This window comes from Phoca vitulina, unplaced genomic scaffold (genome assembly GCF_004348235.1).
Source record: "Phoca vitulina isolate PV1807 unplaced genomic scaffold, GSC_HSeal_1.0 scaffold4, whole genome shotgun sequence".
Classification (NCBI taxonomy): Eukaryota; Metazoa; Chordata; class Mammalia; order Carnivora; family Phocidae; genus Phoca; species Phoca vitulina.
This window is the reverse complement of record NW_022589707.1, coordinates 45,582,487-45,605,068: the sequence shown is the minus strand read 5'-3', so window position 1 is coordinate 45,605,068 and position 22,582 is coordinate 45,582,487. Positions and strand designations below refer to the sequence as shown.

The window sequence follows — 22,582 nt, the reverse complement described above, 5'->3', positions numbered from 1 at the left end:
TCCTCGGTGATCTTATCTGTTCCTACGGTTTCAATTTTCACGGTTATGCAGGTTATTCCCAAATCTGTGTCTCCATCTCTGCTCTCTTCTCGGAGCCCCAGACCATGTCTCCAGTTTCACACTCAGCAGCTCCATCATGCACCTGCAACGGGCAAGCCGCTCTCACAGTGCCGTGGCACAGCCTCTGTCCCCGGGGATGGACAGAAAGGTCTGAAATCACAAGCATCATGTCCACTGGATTTCACAAGCCTATTCCTCCTCCTGCAGAATTTTAGTTTAAGTAACCACCAGATGTCTTCATGTTCTTCCTTCCCCTCTGCCCTCACATCAGTCTCTCACTACACCCCGTCGCTTCCACCTCTGAAATGTCTCCATCCTCCTTCCTCTCTGCCACGGTCATAGCTCAGGACTGCACCACGTCTCCCCTGGACCACCGCCACAGCCTCCCAGCCAGCCTGTCCTCTGGTTCATTCTCTCCTCCACACAGGCGGCAGGTTCCACTCCCAAAAGGCGAGTCTGATCACACTAGCACCCCATCCCTTTAGACTCCCACCTCTCCCCACCCAGACAACATGAGAGTCACCCAGGAGCCCGAGCACCAAGTGAGGCCCCATCCCTGGCTTTTTTGATGCAGTGGGGCTTAGAGGACTGTGCAGGTTTGACCCCTGTTACCCCTGTGACCCCCATTCTATGAAACATTCAGGCGGAAGCCTCAACCTGACCCTGCTGGCCAGGTCCCTGGGTCCCAGACTCTCTCCCCAGAGGCACCTCCCACATTTCTTTCTTTCTAGCCTGGAACGCCTTGTCCCTGCCTTCAACAGGTGAAAATCCTCTTGTCCACTGGGCTTTCCAGTTCTAACACCATCTCCTTAGTGACAATCCTTGAGTCCTCACTACTTGCGCCCAAGACTCTAGATTAAATGAAGTCCTCCTTCCTCTTGGCCGAACAAAGCTCTTTTTCTGTACACATGCATTTTCTTATCTCAGTGTTTTATAAGTAGCAACACAAACCTCTGTCTTTATTAATCTACACTATGAGTTCCTCAAGAGCAGAGAGTAGGTTTTCCCATTCTAAGCACCTGGAATAATTTCTACAACATAGTGCTGCTGAGTAATTGTCTATTGAACTGAACTAATATGACCAATTCAGAAAGTAAAAATTTTAAGGCAGATACAAACACTCACTGGCCCATCCAGTTTGGGGGAGACGGTAAGATGATGGAAGAAGAGTCTTAGAGGAAAAGGTGGATTCTGATGGGTGGAGGAGGTGAGGGGAAGAAGGGCAGTCAAGGTGGAGAGCTGGTATAAACAAAGGTAAGGTGGAGAAAAGCAAGGGATCTGACATGGGCCCAGTGAGCAGTACCCAGTGTTGTGGAAAACCAGAAAACAAAGCCAGGACAGTTGGCTGGGCTTCTATGTTAGGCTGACGAGACTCACTTAGTAGCAAGTGAGGTGATGTGAGCAAAGAAACTATCACCACCATTCTGCTAACGATGTACAGCTCTTGAGCTGTTATGTTTCAAACACATGTTCTCAATGTGGGCGTTCCCATTTGATCTTTCCCACACCCCTCTGCTGGAGATCCTGGCAAGGCTGGCCCGAGGTATGTGGCCACTGTGAGCAGGCTAATAATTTAATACTTCTTTTTGCCAATGTTTGTTAAATATCAATTCAGTACTTTTTTAGTAGGGCTCGTGAGAAACTTAAGTTTCTATAAATAAAAGAACTTTTAATAATTTTTATTTAATTTTTTATTTAATAAAAAATTTAATAATTCATTAAATTCTTTTTCTTGGAATTTAGCAATTTGCTTCTTTTGGATTGTGTCATTTGGTAATTTAACTGACATTCTTTTTTTTTTTAAGATTTTATTTATTTATTAGAGAGAGAGAGCACACATGCACACACACGAGTCGGGGAAGGGGTAGCGGGAGAGGGAGAAGCAGACTCCCAGCTGAGTGGGGAGCCCCATGTATGGCTTGATCCCAGGATCCTGGGATCTTGACCGAGCCAAAGGCAGACGCTTAACCTACTGAGCCACCCAGGCATCCCTTAACTGACATTCTTAATCCTTAATTTTTCACATATGTAATTTTTCCAACACACTTACTAAGGAGGAAGGTCAATTGTCGACATGGATTAAAACTGTGTTCCCCAAACCCAGCAACATCCCATGCATGACTTGGTTTCAGAATGATCACTCATTGCCAACTAAAAGCTAGCAAGTCCACAGGTTCATGGGGCCGCCTTGGTGGGCCTTCAGTAATGTGTGTACGTTCACTGACAAAGTACTGATCGGCCACTTTCAGACCCTGCAAGGAACATTCATACACTTCCAGCAGATACAAACAGCTTCCCTGGCCAAAGCAGGATCCATTTACCGTTTAATAGTTACTTGATTCATTTTGTATAGAAATAGGAGTTAAATCAGATCCTATGGATGTGTTAGGGCAGGTGTACGGTTGGCCTTCTCCTTGATCAGATTCCAAGCGCTATTATGATTATCCTCATTTCACACATGAGACAACTGAGCCTGAGAGATGCTAACTAGCTGGCTCAGAATCACACAGGAAGTCAGTGGAGGAGATGGTTAAGTACCCAGGTCTGACTCTTTACCTGCTCCAATAACACCACAAAGACTTAAATTGTCCAAAATGAACTGAACAGGAGTGAGACTGAAAACAAAGGAAATAGGAGGTTTACTGTAAACAGTTTAAGCGAGAACCGACTTGAATTAAAAATTAGAGTCATAATGACTTACTCACTGTTAAGTGCTCCCACATACCCCTTCAACCCTCACCATGCTTCCTAAACACCGAATCCTATATAGAGAAATAATACATGTTTGCTGCACAAAAGAAAGGTATTGCTTTTACTAACATTTGAATATACAGGCACTGATGTTCTGGAAATTCACATCACTCAGACAACATAACAAATCTATAGTAAGGAGGTTAAAATCAGAGGTAGCTGAAAAACTGCCATTTCCCCATCAGATGCTACATGCTCTGCCTACTTGGCTGAAGGTGGCTCAAGCCAGAGAAACACCAGCTCCGGACTGCTTCCCGCCCCCCCACCTTGCTGACTGCATGATGTATCCTGCCCTCAGGCAGAGAGGGCTCCCCTTCAATTCTTACGCCTTTGTCTTAGAGCCGAGACCCTTCAAATTTCCTTTCCTCCACTTTGTAATAGGTTTTTACAGTGCTTTCTTTTGAGTAACATCTAATAGATGTCCAGTCAATGGAAAAGTTATTCAACAGAGAAAAATGATAACGTCAAGAGAACAAAGTGTATCCTGTATGAAATCCTTTAATTAGATCAAAAATATTTGCTCCACTGACCAGAGTAATCAGTACTTGAGCCCAGGAACCTGTCTGGTTGCCCTTCTTTTGAGGAAACATACCAGAAAAACACAAGTTTCCTTTCAACGCAAAGACAGTTTGTACATGATCAAACTAAAATAAAACTTTAAAAAAACTGAGTTAACCTTAGCTACAATTTTTCTTCAGCATTTTTGTTGAGAGACAGAAAAGCTTTTGGTTTTTAAGTGCCTTACAAAGATATGTTCTGGTGACAGGACAGGTTCAGGCCAATCTGCTATAACCACATCTTAGAGATATGAGCAGTAATGGTACTTAGACACTCCAAGATGTTCATTCATTTAAAAAGACTCTAAGGCAGAGGCGCCTGGGTGGCTCAGTCGGGTAAGCGTCCAACCCTTGATTTCGGCTCAGGTCATGATCTCAGGGCGGTGAGATAGAGCCCCCAGTCCTGGCTCCATGCTGGGTGTGGAGCATGCTTAAGATTCTCTCTCTCCCTCTCCCTCAGCCTCTGCCCCTCCTCCCCTAAAAAATAGTAAAATAAAATAAAAAGTCTCCAGTGCATTTCTCTACTCTCTATCTCTCTCAGGATTTAAATTTTAAAAGATTTATCTCATCTGTTTTGTTTCTTAAATTCCATGTCTGAGTGAAATCACATGGTATTTATCTTTCTCTGACTGACTTATTTCGCTTAGCATAATACCTTCTAGTTCCATTCATGTCATTGCAAATGTCAAGATTTCATTCTTTTTGATGGCTGAGTAATATATATATACACACTGTGTATATATATATATGTACTGAGATATATATATATATATGTGGTATATATATATACCACATCTTCTTTATTCATTCATTAGTCAATGGACATTTGGGCTCTTTCCATAGTTTGGCTATTATTGATAATGCTGCTATAAACATCAGGGTACATGTATCCCTTCGAATCTGTATTTTTGTATCCTTTGGGTAAATACCTAGTAGTGCAATTGCTGGATCATAAGGTAGTTCTATTTTTAACTTTTTGAGGAACCTCCATACTGTTTTTCTGAGTAACTGCACCAGTTTGCATTCCCACCAACATTGTAAGAGGGTTCCTTCTCCGCATCCTTGCCAACACCTGTTGTTTCTTGTGTTGTTAATTTTAGCCATTCTGAAAGGGGTGAGGTAGTAGCTCACCAAGTTTTGATTTATATTTTCCTAACGATGAACGATGCTCAGTATCTTTTCATATGAGGAGGGGGGAAAAGAGAAAGTGCGCGCATGCACACATGAGAGAGGGAGAGAGAGAGAGAGAGAGAGAAGGGAGAGAAGGAAACAAGCCATAAGAGACTCTTAGGGACAGAGAACAAACTGAGGGTTGATGGAGCGAAGTCGGTGGGGGATGGGTGAGAAGGGTGATGGGTATTAAGGAGGACACTTGTTATGATGAGCACTGGGTGTTGTATGAACATGATGAATCACTGAATTCTACTCCTGAAACCAATACTGCACTGTATGCTAACTAGAATTTAAATAAAAATTTGAAAAGAAAAAAAATAAAAGATTTATCTCAGGGAATAAAAGAAAAGTAATTTCTGAGTCTAACTATGTGCCAATGTGGAGCTACATGCTTTATGGCATCTCATTTAACTCTCCCCACTCCTAACAAGCCCCAGAGGCATGTGCCATTAGCTCCATTTTACAGAATAAGAAAATGAGCCTCTGGAAGCCACTAAGTCATAGCAAGTGGCTAAGCTAGAACTGAACCTGAGTTTCTTGGTTTGCTTTTCACAGCTACACAAATCCGCCTCGGGGACTGTAAAAAAGAAAACACAACAGGTCATATGTACACTGATACTTAACTAAGGTTTTATGGTAGACCAGCGATCTGCTTTTAAAAATAACATTACAGCTTTCTGTCACACATATGATGTTCATAAGCTTTTTTTGTTCCTGAATTGTCAGTAATGCTACTACTAAATCTTCCCACTGACATTACAGGAAAATTCTAAAGCATACAGAGCAACCACCACCAATTCCCTAAGAGTCCTTGTATTTGCAAATACAAGTAAAGACACCAAATAGTTCAATCAATAGAGCAATCCATGGAGGGTATGCCCCTCAAGAGGGGGCCAGGGAAAGATGTGAATTTTCCTTAACCCTTACCTAATCTGTCCTGCTAGAATTTAAAGAAACTTCCTTTTATTACACATTTGGGAAAAAAATACAGCATCATTCCTACAGTCTTTCTAGCATACGATCTTTATCAAGTTATATCACTTCCCCAAACCTCAACTTCATTACTTGAAAAAGAGTGATAATCATCACCACCCCATAGGATGACTATGTGGAAGAAAGGGTAGACATGAAGTGCTTGATCGAGGGTAGCTACCTTTTACTCCCAACACAGTAATGTGCTTTTTCCCTTTTTTCTTTTTAGCCATGGATGGGGCCTTTCTCCTAATCAGACCCACCCACTATTGGGGTAGAGTGCAAGATAAGGAACATAGAAACAAAGTCATTACTGTTTGTATTCTGACATCCAAGTTAGAATTTTTCCTTGAAAGGCCAAACTTTATAGAGAAATGTTACCTTCCTTTGTACATCAACAACCAACTCTGTAAGTTTCAAATCTCAAATCCCTCTCTCCTGGAATAGCGAAGCCACAGGTCTGTCCCCCTCAAGAAGCAGTCAGTAAGTAATGGGCTAGAAAAGCTCAAGGCTGTCCCCAAGTTACTGCAAGGGGACTGTCGGGTTTGGGGGGCAGGGCAGTAAAGAGGCAGCAGAGATGAAAGGTAAGAGCTATGGGCCTCATCTTCCCTTGCTGGGCTTGGGCTCCAAATGGTGAGATTAGGTAGATGGCTGAGTGAACACTGAAGACAGGAACACAGTTTTACATACAGATTGTGACTTAGTACACAGAGGAGACTGTGTCAGTCTATCCCCAGCCCCAAGTGGCGGTCAGCATGCTCACGGTGGATTCGGCAGTGAGCAGAGTAAAGCTAAGGGCAGGCAAGGGGTAGATGAGGTCCAGAGCTTATTATTCCTGAGTTGCTCCTCTTTCCCAGGATGGGAAATCTGCAAGGACTCAAAAGTTTCTACATGCTCTGGGGATAGAGGCCTGCAAGGGAGCCCACCTTATGAAGGGCCATAGGCTGTAAGGAGTATGCAACAAGGAAGCAGTGGGGTTTACAGCCTCAGTAAGAGGCAACATAGGGCAAGATAGCCAGAAAGGCCCAGAGACCCTAACCCGGCTGAGATGTGCCCCTGACACTCACTGCAAATACCACGGGGGCAGCAATGACTGGCGTGGACACTTCTGAGACCAGAGCAGCCCAGGAGCATCGTGGGGTTCCAATGACCCTCCCATGTCAGGGACTGAGTGAGCCAAACGGGGATATTTTATCCTCAGCCCAGGCAGGAGCAATATTCTGAATGGACCATGTATCACAAAAAGAGTTCAATCAAAAACAGCTCAAATGCTGGTCTCTGGCAGGGGGTGGCAACTTGCTGAGGACCACAGTGCAGTGGTCTCAAGTAAAGAACACAGCATTTCCCACCTATGTTTCAGCGGAGAGAATAATTCTGAGAATCCGTTAATTACCACTTCTGAGGGTCAATGCAAGTGCTTTAATGACTCATAAAATAAAATAATCTCCTAAGATTACCAGATAACAAAACCAAGCCAAAACACACGTGGGAAAAAAAGGTTTTTCATACAGCATGGCCTGTCAACACAAACTATTTTTCACACCCATGCCAAAGGCACTGAGTCATATTTCCTCTCAAATAGAAGTATGTGTATTTTGAATTTTCATGTAAAATTGATAAAACTATCAGTAGTTTTCTTTGTCTTTCTTCTTGAAATATCAAGGTAATAAAAAACTGCACTTAGAGCAGGTCCAAATGAAAATTTCCTTGGAGGGGCCTGACCACCCATATGAATGTCATCTTTTGATGAAACTGTCCATTTGGTTATAAGACTAACCCTGAAATTAGTTAATTCACGTGGGCCTAATGTTACCAGCAAAATGAAGCAACTTCAGTGACTTGGACTTAGGTACAAAGGCTACGTGTGAATTCTACATCTGTCGTTAGTTTCAGCGATGAGTCTAAAAGGCCTAGAGGGTCCGAGGCGTGCACTGTCGGGGCCTACAGCCCATGCGTGCGGCACTAACACCGTGATGCCCGTGGTGGAAGGTGCCCCTTCCCTGACAAGGCAGACACACCACAGCACTGCCTGGGACCACAGGCTGCTGAGACAACAGCCCCCTACACCTTCACCGTCAGCAGGGGAGGCTCTCAGCCAGGGCTTACGGCCAATCTCCCAACTCCCTGCAAGACCCACCACATCTGAAGGGTGGGGAAGTTGGTTTTATTGCTAATATGTGACAATTCTGTGTTTACTGTTTACTGCCCTCTTTGCACAGAGGAACATCACCTCTACTTAGCTCTACCTTTGGAACTATGATATGGAAATGGGCCTTTAGAACATATAAAAACAAAACTAAAAATCAAAATGAAGAAAATAAGAATCTATACAACTGAGATGACAACTGTATCTGTCAGGTTTGGCTCTCTGCCGTCTGTTCCTCAGGGTAGATACAAAGTAACCTCAATCGCACATTTCCCACAGTCATTGTTCTACCAGAAAACAATGACGTGATAACGTGTAAACTTCCTCCATCGATTTTAATAGGTCTTAAAGCGAACGCTTCGTGTTTTTTTCTTTTATGCTTTGTTTTTATTAAACGTATTTTCAATAGATAGAAGGCAGCCACTTTTTAGCAAAAGGGGAACCAGACAAGCCCGTCCGTTCTACTGATTTGGGATGGGCCCACAATGTACAAGGACTGGCTTTACAAGGATGTGGCTTTGGTTCAGGGGCACCTGTTGGGAGCCAGGGTTAAATTCACTTCCCCTTTAAACAGTGCCAACCACTCCCCTCTCAAACGTCTTCCTGGTAAGTTTAGTGTGGAAAACCTCAGTGAGAACGTTCACTTATTCCTGAGTCTGCCCGGCAAATAAACCTTGGTAATAATTCACTTCATGTATAAAGCTTTTACCGCCAATGCCATGAGAGCATTATAATTCTGTTATCATTCCCATGACAAAATCTCCAGTCGGGTAGAGAAACACTGACAAGTTAGGCAGTTGTCCAATAAATGAGTTAGTAGCCTAAGTATAAACAACATTTTGATTGCCTCTACCGTGCTTGCTTCATTAGACCAACACCCTTCATAAAACACCAGCTCACTCCCTGAGACTGCAGATCGCACAGACTTTGGAATGTGTCCGTCAAAGTGTGGCACCTAAATCACTTAGGGGTGAAGGCTGGTTAGAAATTCAGACACCAAGGCCTCCATCCAAGCTTAACTGGAGTGGGGGGGTGGGGCGCAGAGCAAGAATTACAAGCACTGCAAATTAACTGCTATGCAAATTAAATGTGAGAAACACTGCTTGACAAAAACAAAACTAGGATTATTTTTAAAAGTATCTATCCATCCCTGCTTCCTCATCTCCAAACAAAAACCCTTTGTCAAAATTTAAGAAGTTGTATAATACAAGACATCATGGCCTCTGGGGTCAAAATTTCTATCACCCATCTCATTCCAAAAATAGATCTCAATCACTGTATGCAGCATTAAAATGCAGTATTTTTATGACCTATCTGAAAAAAGCAAATAGCTAGAACCACAGTTCGGCCGCTTACAAAGAAAATGTCTGATTTAGAAATTCTCAAATGTCCAGTATTTATGTGTGTCTTACATAAACGGAAAGAATAGTACATGAAGCAAATTTCACTTTTATTGCAACAGCATCCCTGGTAGAACTCAGCTACATCAAATGGCTTGCTTTGCGTTCCGTACTGCGGAGCGTTATTATACTCACACACACTGCTCATGTCATTGCAGTTCTACTGAGAACAGCTCCATTTTCATGCCTGTTTACACAATTAGACTTTTAATGTGACGAATGCTGGACAATAGCTGGGTCATGTGGCCAAGACAAAGATTTCCCTTGATAGCTCTTACTTGTCAATACAAATGAGAGTTAGAAAATGTTCTCTGAGGAGGGGGGCAGGAGCAAGAAGGGCCTTCCACACATTTTCCCGGAGGAAAAAGGCACCGAATCACAAAAGTTTAGAAAGGAAATTAAATGATCAAAAGTTATTATTCCCATATTCTTACTGAGTAGGCATCAATGTATAATTAAAGAGAAGTAAAGCTGCCTAGAACTTGGTACTTAGAACACGACCCACACACAGGCTGAGCATGGCACTCTCGTCCTCAACCACGGTTGACCGCTTCCTTTTATGAAAAATGGAAACTGAGGCTGAGAGCAGCCAGTTGACTTACCAGAGTGACTGAACACAAAACAGCATGGGAGTCAAATTTCCTAGCTACATGCTCAGGACTGCTGGATTTTGGTGGGAAGGTGTGTTTACCAGGCTGTAGAACTTTGTAACTTTGTAAGAACATCATATGGCAAGAGTTCTTTTAAAGGAACATTTTAGTTCATAAGAGATCTCTCTCTTATGAGAGAGAGAGAGATCACAAGTAGGCAGACAGGCAGGCAGAGGGAGAGGGAGAAGCAGGCTCCCTGCTGAGCACAGAGCCAGATGTGGAGGCTAGATCCCAGGACGCTGGGATCATGACCTGAGCTGAAGGCAGACGCTTAACTGACTGAGCCACCCAGGTGCCCCGAGAGATGATTTTAATACAGCTTTCCATTTTACTAGCTAATCATCTTCTTTAAATATGTCCTCAAATATTCTAATATTTAAAACATCTACATCGCTTTCATTTTGTACCTTAGGGGTATACAAAGAAGCAATCACAGAATTATCAATTCTGCAAATGGATGATGGATAGATCAATCCTCTTCCCTGCCCTCACCCGGGCACCCCTCAAACGCAAACCTTTATTCATACACAAAGATTTGGTCAGCCACAGAGCTTTAAGTGGATGCCTGGCCTTTTAGGGCACTTGGTCATTAGCATACCAGCCTCTCAGGCTGGCCTCGGGACACTGGGTGGCATGTATCATATGTTCATCTGGGAAGCAGCTCCCACTCCCCAGAAGACCAAGAACAAAGGAGCTGGCAGGCTTCAGGGAGAAGCTGCCCAGTCAACAGTGGATTAAAGACACCCATTAGTTGCCTCAATCAGCTAATTAGCTCAACAAATGCAAAACCTAAATCATTAAAGAAAGTGGCCATGATTGCATTGCTGGCTTCTGATTTGGTGTCACCAACCCAGCAGGGTGGGAAGAGGGTAGTTCCACAGAAAACAAAAAACTGTCCACACAAGGGAACTGGAATGGGATGCGGCTCAATTTTTTATGAAAGTCGAGTCCTGCCAGGAAGTTTCACTGACAAGGAGAGAGTACCAGGGAGACCTCTGTGTTTATGCTTTGAAATTTAAATCAATTTAAATATAAATTGCTCTCCTTTTTTGTCATTATGAGAAAGAAGTAAAATGTGGGTTTCAGATCTCTGGTGTGCAAATGGTCATTAACTTTCATTTGACCTTGGGTGTAGAACTAATATTGAATTTATGCACAGGGTACACTCATTATACTCATCTAGTTTCCGCACAGAAAATAATGCTCCCAGGAGCTGCAATGCTAGAAGCTGCTCTTCAGGCACTCAAATAGAAAACTTGATTCTTCCTTTAAAGCCTCTCTCCTGCCTTCCACCCACCTCTTTGCTCCAAAGGCACCTCAGGGAGGCTTGGCAACATGTATAAAACATGGGCACTAACAGGTAAAAATCCGAATGACATAAAATCGTTGTCCTGGACCACATAGGACAAGAGCCTGGTCTGTGAGCTCTCATATTCCTGGAGACAGTTACCATCAGTACTCAGTTCTCCTTCCCAGGATCTGATTCCCTAAGACAGGGACAAGCGCCCATTTAGAGCGATAATTACCTTTGTCTATTGAGCCTTATAAGCATTACATACCGCCACTGAAGTGCCCCACAGCACTTTGTTTTGAAAACAAAACCCCTGCATTCTGGAGCACACTCTGTTGTGGTTTTAATTATTCACCTCCTTGGCAAATCAGTTTCATTTACTATCCTAATGGACATGACCATGTTGAAGGATGAAAAAATCAGCTCGCTTGCTTTCCTCAATTCTAAACAATCCTCAGGGTTAAAGGAACCCAACTTCAATACACTCAGATCTCTTGCTGTTCAAGGAGAAATCAGGGCAAAGGGCTATTTTCTTTTATAGTATGCCACTGAATGGTTATTTATCATTTCGACTTAATAGCTCTAATTACAAAAGACAGTGTCACGGGATTTTTTTTTAAAGGCAATTTTCTTTGTATCCCAGTGGGAGAGTTAGAAAAATTTACAAAGCATCTGCTGCATGCATTTTCAATTGTTTCTGGGTTTTACCAATGCTATTATTTTCTTGATTGCAAGAATTTTACATTTTCAAAGATCTTTAACTTGACAATGCATTGATAACTACTCTTAAGACTCTTCTTGTGGTTTTATGCCATTAAAAAAAAAAGAAAGATCTAACCTGTCAACCACTGAATTGATCTCTGATAAGAACATGCACTAGTGGAGACGGGATATGGACGCACAAAACCTGTCAGCAAAGCAGGGACAGAAGAACAGGCTCTGGAAATGTTAGAACAAGGAGTTATTATGGCACCCGAGAAGGAGAGAGATTTTACAAGCTTCAACAATCAGCATGGTGTTAGGCAAAGCTCTCTCTTCTAGGGAAAACATCCTACATCGTCATCAATCAGGAAGACAATAATGTTGTGTTGATTATTTTAGGGGAAAACACACGCGACTTCTTTCCTCTTGGCTGACAAATGCTAAAGAACACATTCAGTGGGGCTCCAAGACAATCAGAGTGGGTCTGTGCTGACCTCGAATGAGAGTGACGGCCGTGGGCCAACGCGGCGTCCAGGAGGTGGTAAAGGAGAAGAAAAGGACAAAAAATACACCGTGTAGAAATATCAATTCTGAGAGGACAAGGTGCATCCTTAGAGGGCAGGCTAAGGAAGACTTAAGAAAATTTAAGTGGTTGAGGGCGCCTGGGTGGCTCAGTTGGTTAAGCGACTGCCTTCGGCTCAGGTCATGATCCTGGAGTCCCTGGATCGAGTCCCGCATCGGGCTCCCTGCTCGGCAGGGGGTCTGCTTCTCCCTCTGACCCTAACCCCTCTCATGCTCTCTGTCTCTCATTCTCTCTCTCTCAAATAAATAAATAAAATCTTTAAAAAAAAAAAAAAAAAAAAGAAAATTTAAGTGGTTGAAAGTATCTCTAAAAATTAAGCATAAGATTTTAATTACTTAAAATCCAGCCAACAGATTTCTGCCATGAGAGTCTTTTTTAGCTCCAACATTCATTATTAGAGCCATCAGAGACCAGATGAATAAAGACCTGTAAGAGAAGATCACCATAGCTTTTAGTTTTAAATTTTCAATATAAAATATCACAGAAAACTGGAAAGGTCGAAGGAGTCTGACACAGCAGTAACTGTACTAGCATGGGAGGCTGTCTTTGCTGGCCCTAACTGTATTATTAACACCTACTCTAAAATCCCATTCTATTGTGCCTTCTTCTATATACGAGCTGTGTGTTTACAAAAGGGAAAGGGTCAAGGCAAACAGGTTCTCCATTAAAAGGAGAAATCTGTCCACTAAAAATAAAAAGTAAAAATTTAGAGGACGTTAAAAGTCAGAGCAATTCCATAGGCTTAATGGTTTTTTTCTTTTAAATGTGGAAAAGGAAAAGCCTTCTTTATGCTAAAAATAATCTATTTTATTTTTCATGACAAAGCAACATGAATATCTTGTCTTTGGAATGCTTCTGCCCTGAAGATGTTTTTTCAATTGTGTCAGACCTCAAGTCTCACATCAGAGCTTCCTGTCAACACTTCATTTCCCCCAATCGTACATACATATTCTTAAGAAGGAGGCTTAAAACTGCTGAAATTTCCTAGTAAGTACTGCTGATGCCCAGTGATGGTTACTAACAGGAGATCTTCAAAGCTGGCAATTGACCCAGACTACAGGGGTGACAGAAGCCCCTCAACCTGTCTGATGGGTCCACCCTGACGACCAGATCTGGGGTTGCCTTCTTGAATATGTTACATGCACAGAGTTCACTGCATGGCACAGAGTAGCAACCAGGTTGTTGAAATCACACACCCATTCAAAGGCCTAATTAAGCTTGACAATAGGATCCAAAGATGAGACAACAAACAAGAGGATCTAGAAGGCTAGGAGAGACAATTTAACCTCAATGTAAAACACTGGCTTCCCTCTCATGCTTTCTATTAAAACCTATTAAAAATAATGTTTACAAAAAGCTCAAATTAAACACAATAGAGTGAAGCTATTTTATACTATTTTATATTATATATATTTAATATCCCCAAGAAATAATAAAATATCTTGGTACACAAATACCACTTTAATCTCAATCCCTGGCTAATTTATCCTGGGAAGAGAAAAAAAAAAAAATGCTGCTATCTGCTACCTGTAAAACGTATGAGCTTTTACTCTGGTGTTTTCCATTCCAGGAACCAAAGTGGAAAACAGGAACATCTTTTTGCAAATCCCATCTTTATTCTCATAATCCAGAAACGTACTAACAAGGGAGGGAGCGTAGTGTAGTCGGAAAAACTGGAGATGGGGCACTGAAACCCTTGGGTTTGCATTCTGGCTGCGGGCTGGCTAGCCTAGGTGATCTCAGGAGTAACCTTTCCTCTCTAAATCTTGACACTGAGACACAATGCAAACGCAAACCGCGCCTCCTGTGGTGGGCACACACGGCGCCCACTCACCACGGGTCCCTCTTCTGCTGGTTTTCCTTGAGGGGCTGCATCCATCCCAGCCTTAGGCCATATGTCTTCTCTTGTGTGCAGGTCACCTGACCTCTCGAACCACCCTGCTTCTACTGCTCCAGAGGTGGGCATGTCATTCTTCCAACAAGGTCCCCAGCGAGACGTCTGTGGAGACTACCCGGATAGAGGTTTTCTCCCTTTCTGCTGAGATGAACTCCAGAGATTCTCTGAGCCCATAAATTCCCTTTGTGGTTTTCAGGTTTGTTTTTGTTTTTGTTTTTCTAGCACTTGCTCCTAAAAGAGTCCTGAATAAAATATTCTCAAGGGTGTGACTCCATTAAGGATAATGAAGGTAATTAATAAAAATATGTATTGCTATAATTAAATATTAGAGTTGAAAGGCATCTCTCAGGTTATCAGATTCTACACCAATCCCCTCATGATGCAAATCGAAATCACTTTGCTAAGGTCACAGTGACAATTAATGGCATAAACAGAGCCTAGAATCCCTTTCTTTCTTTTCCAAACTTTCAGTTTTAAAGCACTTAACTAGCTATGGACTAAGCAGAGTAAAATATAACAACTGCCAAGGAGATTTACCAATATGGTATTTCTGGCTTTCCAAAAATAGAAGCCCACCACAGTACAAATTTCATAAGATCTAAAGAGAATGAGAGCTAAAAGTGCTTTGGCTGTAGATTCCTGGAAAAGGAAAAAAAAACACATCTCCCAAGACTCTAATTAGCTAACATTAGCAGGGGAATAAGCAATCGAACAAAAAGAAAGTGCAAGGATATCTGTGCTAATTTTTGTAAATCTCTTGAAGCCTTAAAATGCTATTCACATTCACTAAGGTTAGCATTTGGAGGAGAAAACTGTTTAAAGGCACATCCTAATGGCCTTTTAGAAAATTACAACAAAATGGATCTTTTACTAAACTAGAGCCTTGAATCATTTATATAATCTATCGATTGTCATTTACTTTTATTTCTGTTTGTATGGTGAGCTGAAATAAAAAACTTTTGCTTTATACTAATTCTTGTTTTAATAACCCTTGGCAATGAGACATAAATCTATCATGACCACCTGAGCCCTAATTAACAGTTTTACTGCAAGACATAAGATATTAGGGTAATCAATTCCTTCTGTCAAGCCCCAGATGTGCTATCATTTTCATACTTTTTATTAGATGTACACCAACTTCTTTTTCTTCTTCCTTAAAAAACCACCTCAAAATAGTTTTAGAAAACCACATCAAGCATACACAGAATGTACCATTCTGCAGCTGGAACTCTACTTAATTAAGGCTATGCTTAATGTCTCTGCATTTTATCACCTCCTAACTACACAGTAATAAGTTCTTCTTTTTCAAACAGCCAGTGATTCATTAATGTTTTCCATTTATGAAACATGTGTTGTAATTTAAAAACAGCAGGGGCCATATTTATCTTTGCTATTATATCCTCACTAGACATACCACCTCACTGTATATTCCAGGTACCTTATACTGTACCTGAATATAGCAGGTGCCAAATTAGAATCTGAGAAAGGCATGAAGGAATGCAATACCTATGATAGCCTCTCTTGTACCTTGCCATTGTCATTTCTCATCTACTCTCAATGTCAACTCAAGCAGTGAGAGTATGGAATGAAACAGGGAAGTATCTCTAGTACTTTTCATATTTGGATTCTTTGAATACTTTAATATACAACTTGTTGGACTTGTTGATTATTTCTGTCCCTAGACTATTTACCAAATTTGTTTGGGAGTGCAGGAGAGTAATGTCTTTGTTTCTCTCTAAAATAATCTTGTTGACTCATGTTACATTTTTTTTAAGTTTTTATTTATTTATTTGAGAGAGAAAGAGAGATTGAGAGAACAAGTGGGAGGAGGGGCAGAGGTAGAAGCAGACTCCTCTAGGAGCAGGCAGCCCAACGTGGGACTCAATCCCAGAACCCTGGGATCATGACCTGAGCCAAAGGCAGATGCCTAACCCACTGAGTTGGCGCCCTCATGTTACTTTTCTAACCAAAAATATTATATTTAAAGTCAAGGACAAAATGAGAATGCCAACTATCAATGACCTTAGTCAACCTTATATTGGAAGACACTAGCTAATGAAATAGTATGAGATAAAAAGGAGTTACTTAGATGGATGAGACAGAGACAAATTAGTCATTATTGATAGATAATATATTTGCCCATATGGGAAATCTAAGATCATTTTAAAACAAGTTATTAGAATTCATTTGAGTTCAACACTTTTGCTAGACCCAAAATTTCATACAGCAAAAATCACCAATTATAAAAGACAATAGATGTGGATATTAACAAACTGATTCTAAAGTTTATATGGAAGGAAAAGACCCAGAATAGCAACACAATATTAAAGGAGGACAAAGTTGGAGGACTGACACTACACGATGTCAACACTTACCAGAAAGCTACAGTAATCGAGACAGTGGAACATTGTAGAAATAATAGGCAAATGGATCAATGGAATAGAACAGAGAGCCTAGAAATAGACCCACACAAATATGGTCACTGATCTTTGACAAAGGAGCAAAGGAAATATAATGGATAAAGAAGAGTCTTTTCACCAAATGATGCTGGAACAACTAGATATCTATACGCAAAAAAACCCAAACCTAGACATGGTCCTGACCTTTCACAAAAATTAACTCAAAATGGATCACAGATCTAAATATAAAATGCAAAACTATAAAATTGCTAGAATACGACATAGGAGAAAACTTAGATGACCTTGAGTATGGCATGACTTTCTAGATACACCACCAAAGACATGATTCCATGAAAGAAAAATAAGCTTGACTTCATTAAAACTAAAAACATCTGTTCTTCAAAAGACAATGGGAAGAGAATGAGAAGACAAGCCACAAACTGGGAGAAAATATTTGCAAAAAAGACATCTGAAAAAGGATTCTTCCCCAAAGTATATAAAAAAAACTCTTAAAACTCAAAAATGAGAAAACAACTAATCTAAAGGTCTTAACAGACACTTCACCAGAGATATACAGATGGCAAATAAGCATATGGAAAGATGCTCCACATCTTATGTCAGCAGGGAAAAGCAAATTAAAACACCAATGAGCCACTACTACACAACTATTAGCATGGCCAAAACCCAGAACACTTAGAACAACTAATGCTGGCAAAGATACGGAGCAACAGTAACTCTCATGCACTGCTGGTGGGAATGCAAAATGGTCTAGCCAATTTGGCAGGCAGTTTGGTGGTTTCCTATAAAATGAACCATACTCTTACCATACCATCCAGTAATTGTGCCCCTTGATATTTACACAAGGGATGTGAAAATTTACATCTACACAAAAACCTGCACAGTGTTATAGCAACTTTATTCCATCACTGCACAAACTAGGAAGCAACCAAGATGTCCTTCAGTAGATGAATGGGTAAATAAACCACAGAACACAGAGACAATGGAATGTTACCAACTGCTAAAAAGAAATGAGCTTTCAAGCCATGAAAAGTCATGAAGGAACCTTAAATGCGTATTATTAAGCAAAAGGAGCCAATCTGAAAAGGCTACATACTGTATGAATCCAACTATATGACTTTCTGGCAAAGGCAAGACTATGAAAACATTAAAAAGATGAGTGGTTGCCAGGGGTTGGGAGAAAGAAATAAATAGGTGAAGCACAGAAGATTCTTAGGGCAGGGAAACTATTTTATATGATACCATAATGGTAGATACATATCCTTATACATTTGTCCAAACCCATAAAATGTACAATACAGGGTGAACCCTAACGTAAACTATAGACGTGGGGCAATAATGACATGTCGGTATAGGTTCACTGATGGTAACAAATGTGCCACTCAGAGATGTTCAGAGTAGCAGAGACTGTGCACAGGTAGGGGCAGAGGGTGTATGGGAACTTTTGCATTCTCTGCTCACTTTTTCTGCGAATCCAAAACTTCTCCAAAAAGTACATCTATTAAAACAAAAAGCATCATGAAAGATAAAGACTTGAGAAACCATCACAGAAGAGAACTAAAAAAGGAAGAGAGAGAAGAGAAAAATAGTTCATTTACAATAGTAACCCAAATCACAAGGTAACTAAAAATACAAAAAAAATGTGCAAGGCCTTTATGGAGAAATTTCCACCGCAGTACTAAAAATTTGAAAAAATAAGATATCCTAGGTTCAAGGATGGAAACACTTATTTCCAAACTGTCAAATTTATCTAATGATCTATAAGTGTGATAAACTTTTAAAAATTCCAAAGGAGATTTCACGGAACCTGACAAAATAAAACTATGAGGAGAATAAGAAAGGTAAGAAGAGATGTGCCTTATCCCCACCCTAGAAAAAGTTTTATTATAAAGCTCTGGTAGGTAATTGAAATAATATATATGAATTTCATGTGTGATGGCGTTAGCATCAGGTCCAATGAATGCTCCTGGAGTAACTGGCTTAGCATAAGGAAAACATAAAATTTGATTTCCACCTGACACCACATACAAAACCAAGTTCCAGATGACTTAAAGTCCTAAATGTGAAAAACAAAACTTTAACACTATCTACACCTAGCTATCAACCTAGCTATTCCAATTTTAATAATTTATTATGAGAAAATAATTGGAAAAGGGCAAAATAACACAAGCACAAGAATATATCTTTAGGTCCTTCTATTATTATTTATAATAGGAAAAAAATTAAAAACCTAAATGTATAATAATTAGTTGTTGTGCAAGAATGAACAAGATTTAGTTAAATAAAGGTACAAGAATTAAATAAAGTGTACAGTATATAAAGTTAATAAAACTAATGATGCAGATCTACATTATTGACATGACAATAAATCCTATAAAAAGTGGATTATAGGGGCACCTGGGTGGCTCAGATGGTTAGGCGTCTACCTTCGGCTCAGGTCGTGATCCCAGGCTCCTGGGATCGAGCCCCGCATCGGGCTCCCTGCTCGGTGGGAAGCCTGCTTCTCCTTCTCCCACTCCCCCTGCTTGTGTTCCTGCTCTCACTATCTCTCTCTCTGTCAAATAAATAAATAAAATCTTTAAAAAAAAAAAGTGGATTATATATAGCTACAGTAATCAAAACTGGTGCATACCAACACAATCTGTTCAATTGAGAATAACAGAGAACCTAGACCCACAAAATATGTCCAACTTATTTTTGACAAAGGTATAAAAGCAATTCAATGAAAGAATGATGGTCTCTTCAACAAAGGTGCTGGGGCAACTGGACATTCATAAGCCAAAAAACCCAAACAACAAAAACAGAAAAAACAACCAAAAAAACCCTTGACCTAAGTCTTACACCTTACACAAAAACTAACTCAAACTAAATCATGGATTCAAATTTAAAACATAAAACTATAAAACTTTCAAGGGGAAAAAAAAAAGACAAGAGAAATCTTTGGGATCTAGCACTAGACAAAGAGTTCTTAGACATACCCCAAAGGCATGATCCATTAAAAAAATTAATAGTTTTTTCCAAATTAAAAACTTTTGCTCTGTGAAAGACTTTGATAAGAAAATGAAAGGACAAGGGGCGCCTGGGTGGCTCAGTCGTTAAGCGTCTGCCTTCGGCTCAGGTCATGATCCCAAGGTCCTGGGATCGAGCCCCGCATCAGGCTCCCTGCTCCTTGGGAAGCCTGCTTCTCCCTCTCCCACTCCCCCTGCTTGTGTTCCCTCTCTGGCTGTCTTTCTCTCTGTCAAATAAATAAAAAAATCTTTAAAAAAAAAAAAAACAAAAAAAAAAAAAAAAAAGAAAATGAAAGGACAAGCAGACTGGGAGAAAATATTTGCCAACCACATATCCAACAAAGGACTGGTATCTACAATATGTAAAGAACTCTTAAAACTCAACAGTAAACCAATAATTCAATTACAAAAAGGGCAAAAGACATAAAGACACATTTCACCAAAGATGACATTCAGGTGGCAAATAAGCAACCTAAGGTGATCAATATCATTAGAGATATCACTTCATGCCTATTGGAATGGCTAAAATAAAAAACAGTGATGATACCAAATGCTGACAAAGATGCAGAGAAGCTGGATCACTTACATATTGCTAGTGAGAATGTAAAATGGTATAGCCAGTCTGCCGAACAGTTTGGTAGTTTCTTAAAAAACTAAGCATGCAACTACCTAACAACCCAGCAATCGTACTCGTGGGCATTTACTCCAGAGGGATGAAGACTTAGGTTCACACAAAAACCTGTACATGAATATTCGCAGATGTAGTTTAAGTCATAATAGCCCAAAACTGTAAGCAATCCAGATGTCCTTCAATGGGTGAGTGGTAAACATACTGTCATACATTCATATGATGGAATATTATTCAGCAATAAAACATAATCAACTACTGATGTCCAACAACCTGAATGAATCTCCAGAGAATTATGGCAAGTGAAAAGAGCTACTCCCAAAAAGTTATATATACTGTATGATTCCATTTATTTAGTATTTTTGAAGTGACAAAAATTATAGAAATAGAGAACAGAGTAGTAACCGCCAAGGGTTACGGAAGGAGTAGGGGCAGGAAGAAATTCAGTGTAGCTATTAAAGAGCAACAAGATGAATCCTTGTGGTGCTAGAAGTATTCTTTATCACTGTCAATATCCTGGTTGTGAAACTGTCCCATAGTTTTGCAAAATGTTACTGTTAGGCGAAACTGGGAAAAGAAAACATGGATCTCTGTATTATTTCTTACACCTGCATATGAATATGTAATTACCTCAAAATAAAAGAGTGCAGATAAAATGATCCCACTTTTATCAAATCTGCATATTAATATATAATAATATAGTATCTACATATTAAAAGGGAAACATCTGGAAACAAATACAAGAAAAGTAACTGGTTATCTCTGTTGGTGAGATGATGGGTGATTTTTCACTTTCTTCATACATTCACATACTATCAAAATTTTTTTCATTGCACACACTACACTATAATAGTAAGAAAAAGAACAATTAAAATTATTTTATTATGAAAGACTATACGCTAACTATATATACTTTTTTCCACTGAACATTTTACTATATTAATTCTTTAAAATATCATTTTAAAGCTATTTAAACATTCCATTACATTGATCAATTTTATTATTTCTCTACTACAAGGACTGAATGATTGTTTCTAATTTCTTATTGTTAAAAAAAAAATCGCAATAGATTCCTTCTACCTGAATCTTCACATGCATCTCTGATTATGACCTCCAGTCATGGAGCTACTGGATCATAGAGTTAGGGCTTTTAGAACACACTGAAACATTGCTTTTCTGTAAAACTATGATTTTATGTCCCCACCATTAGTGTACATGTGAGAGACCATTTCACTCTGTCCTAAGTAGCCTCCAAAGTTGTGTTCACACTCCAAGCTCCATGGATCAAATGAGTAAGGAAGACAGATATAACTTCATGCAGTCATATCAAGGTTAATAAATTAACTCCCCCCCCCCCACAACCACAATCTTTTATTTTGCATGCTCTAACGTGTGTGGGTCTTACTTACTTCTCTTCACCTCCAGAAAGTTCGAACTTCTTAGCCTGACATCCCAAATCCACCTCTTTTTGCCCTGTTCACTTGGCTCTAGTTACTCATACCTCTTTGCTATTCCTCAAGCACATTTTGCACACCTCTGCCCAAATGCTCTTGTTTGGATATCCACAGGGCTCACCCCTTCACTGACTTCAGGTCTTTATTCAAATGTCCCCTACCAGAGGGCCTTCCATCCCACCCTGTGTGAATTAGTAACCCTCTTCTCCAGCCTCCCTATCTATATTTATTTGCTCTGTTTTTCTCCCTTTTTTCTGAAACTTAAAAAAAAAAAAAAAAAAAAAAACCCTACCTTCTACGGCACTGCCATTCCAACTCATACGGACTGTAAGTTTTGTCTCCTTATGATTACAGGAATGAAGAACAGCTCTAGCACAATTTATTTCTAGGCCCTCTCTCCCAAAACCTTCATATTGATGTCCTTTCTCCATCAGGCCTCCATCTATGCAAACAGCCATGATCCAATGCTGGCACTGAAGAGCCCTATTCACGCTGCCCGCTCTGTTCACTACCCTGGGGGTCAAGATGGCTGTTCTTTGCATCCTCCTCTCTACCTTTATGGCACGCCGTCTCTGTGTCCTCTCCTCAGCCAAATCAACAAAGAGATTACATATGATAAGCTAATTCACACTAATGTGTGTTTGATTCAAAAAGTAACTGAGGGAAAAGCAAACTCTTAGAGTTTCTAAGTGTAGAAAGAAAGATGTAAAATTCATGGTTTGTGTTTTCAAGACATCTCTGTTCCATTTATTTCTTTGATTTTTGTCATGTCTTTGATTTTCTCATAGTCTTTCTGCCTGAAAAATCTTATTCCAATTTACCATGATCCAAGTAGCACCTCCCTTCAGTTTGTCATTCTATTCAGCATTGACCTCCTCCCTCTGAACAGCAAA

The 22,582-nt window shown here is 40.2% G+C and overlaps 1 protein-coding gene across 5 annotated transcripts in view; it reads right to left on the bottom strand.

The window, feature by feature from the left end:
• The window catches only part of RAPGEF5 (Rap guanine nucleotide exchange factor 5), a 508,053-nt gene that overhangs the window by 119,475 nt on the left and 365,996 nt on the right, over positions 1 to 22,582 (bottom strand). The window lies entirely within an intron of this gene.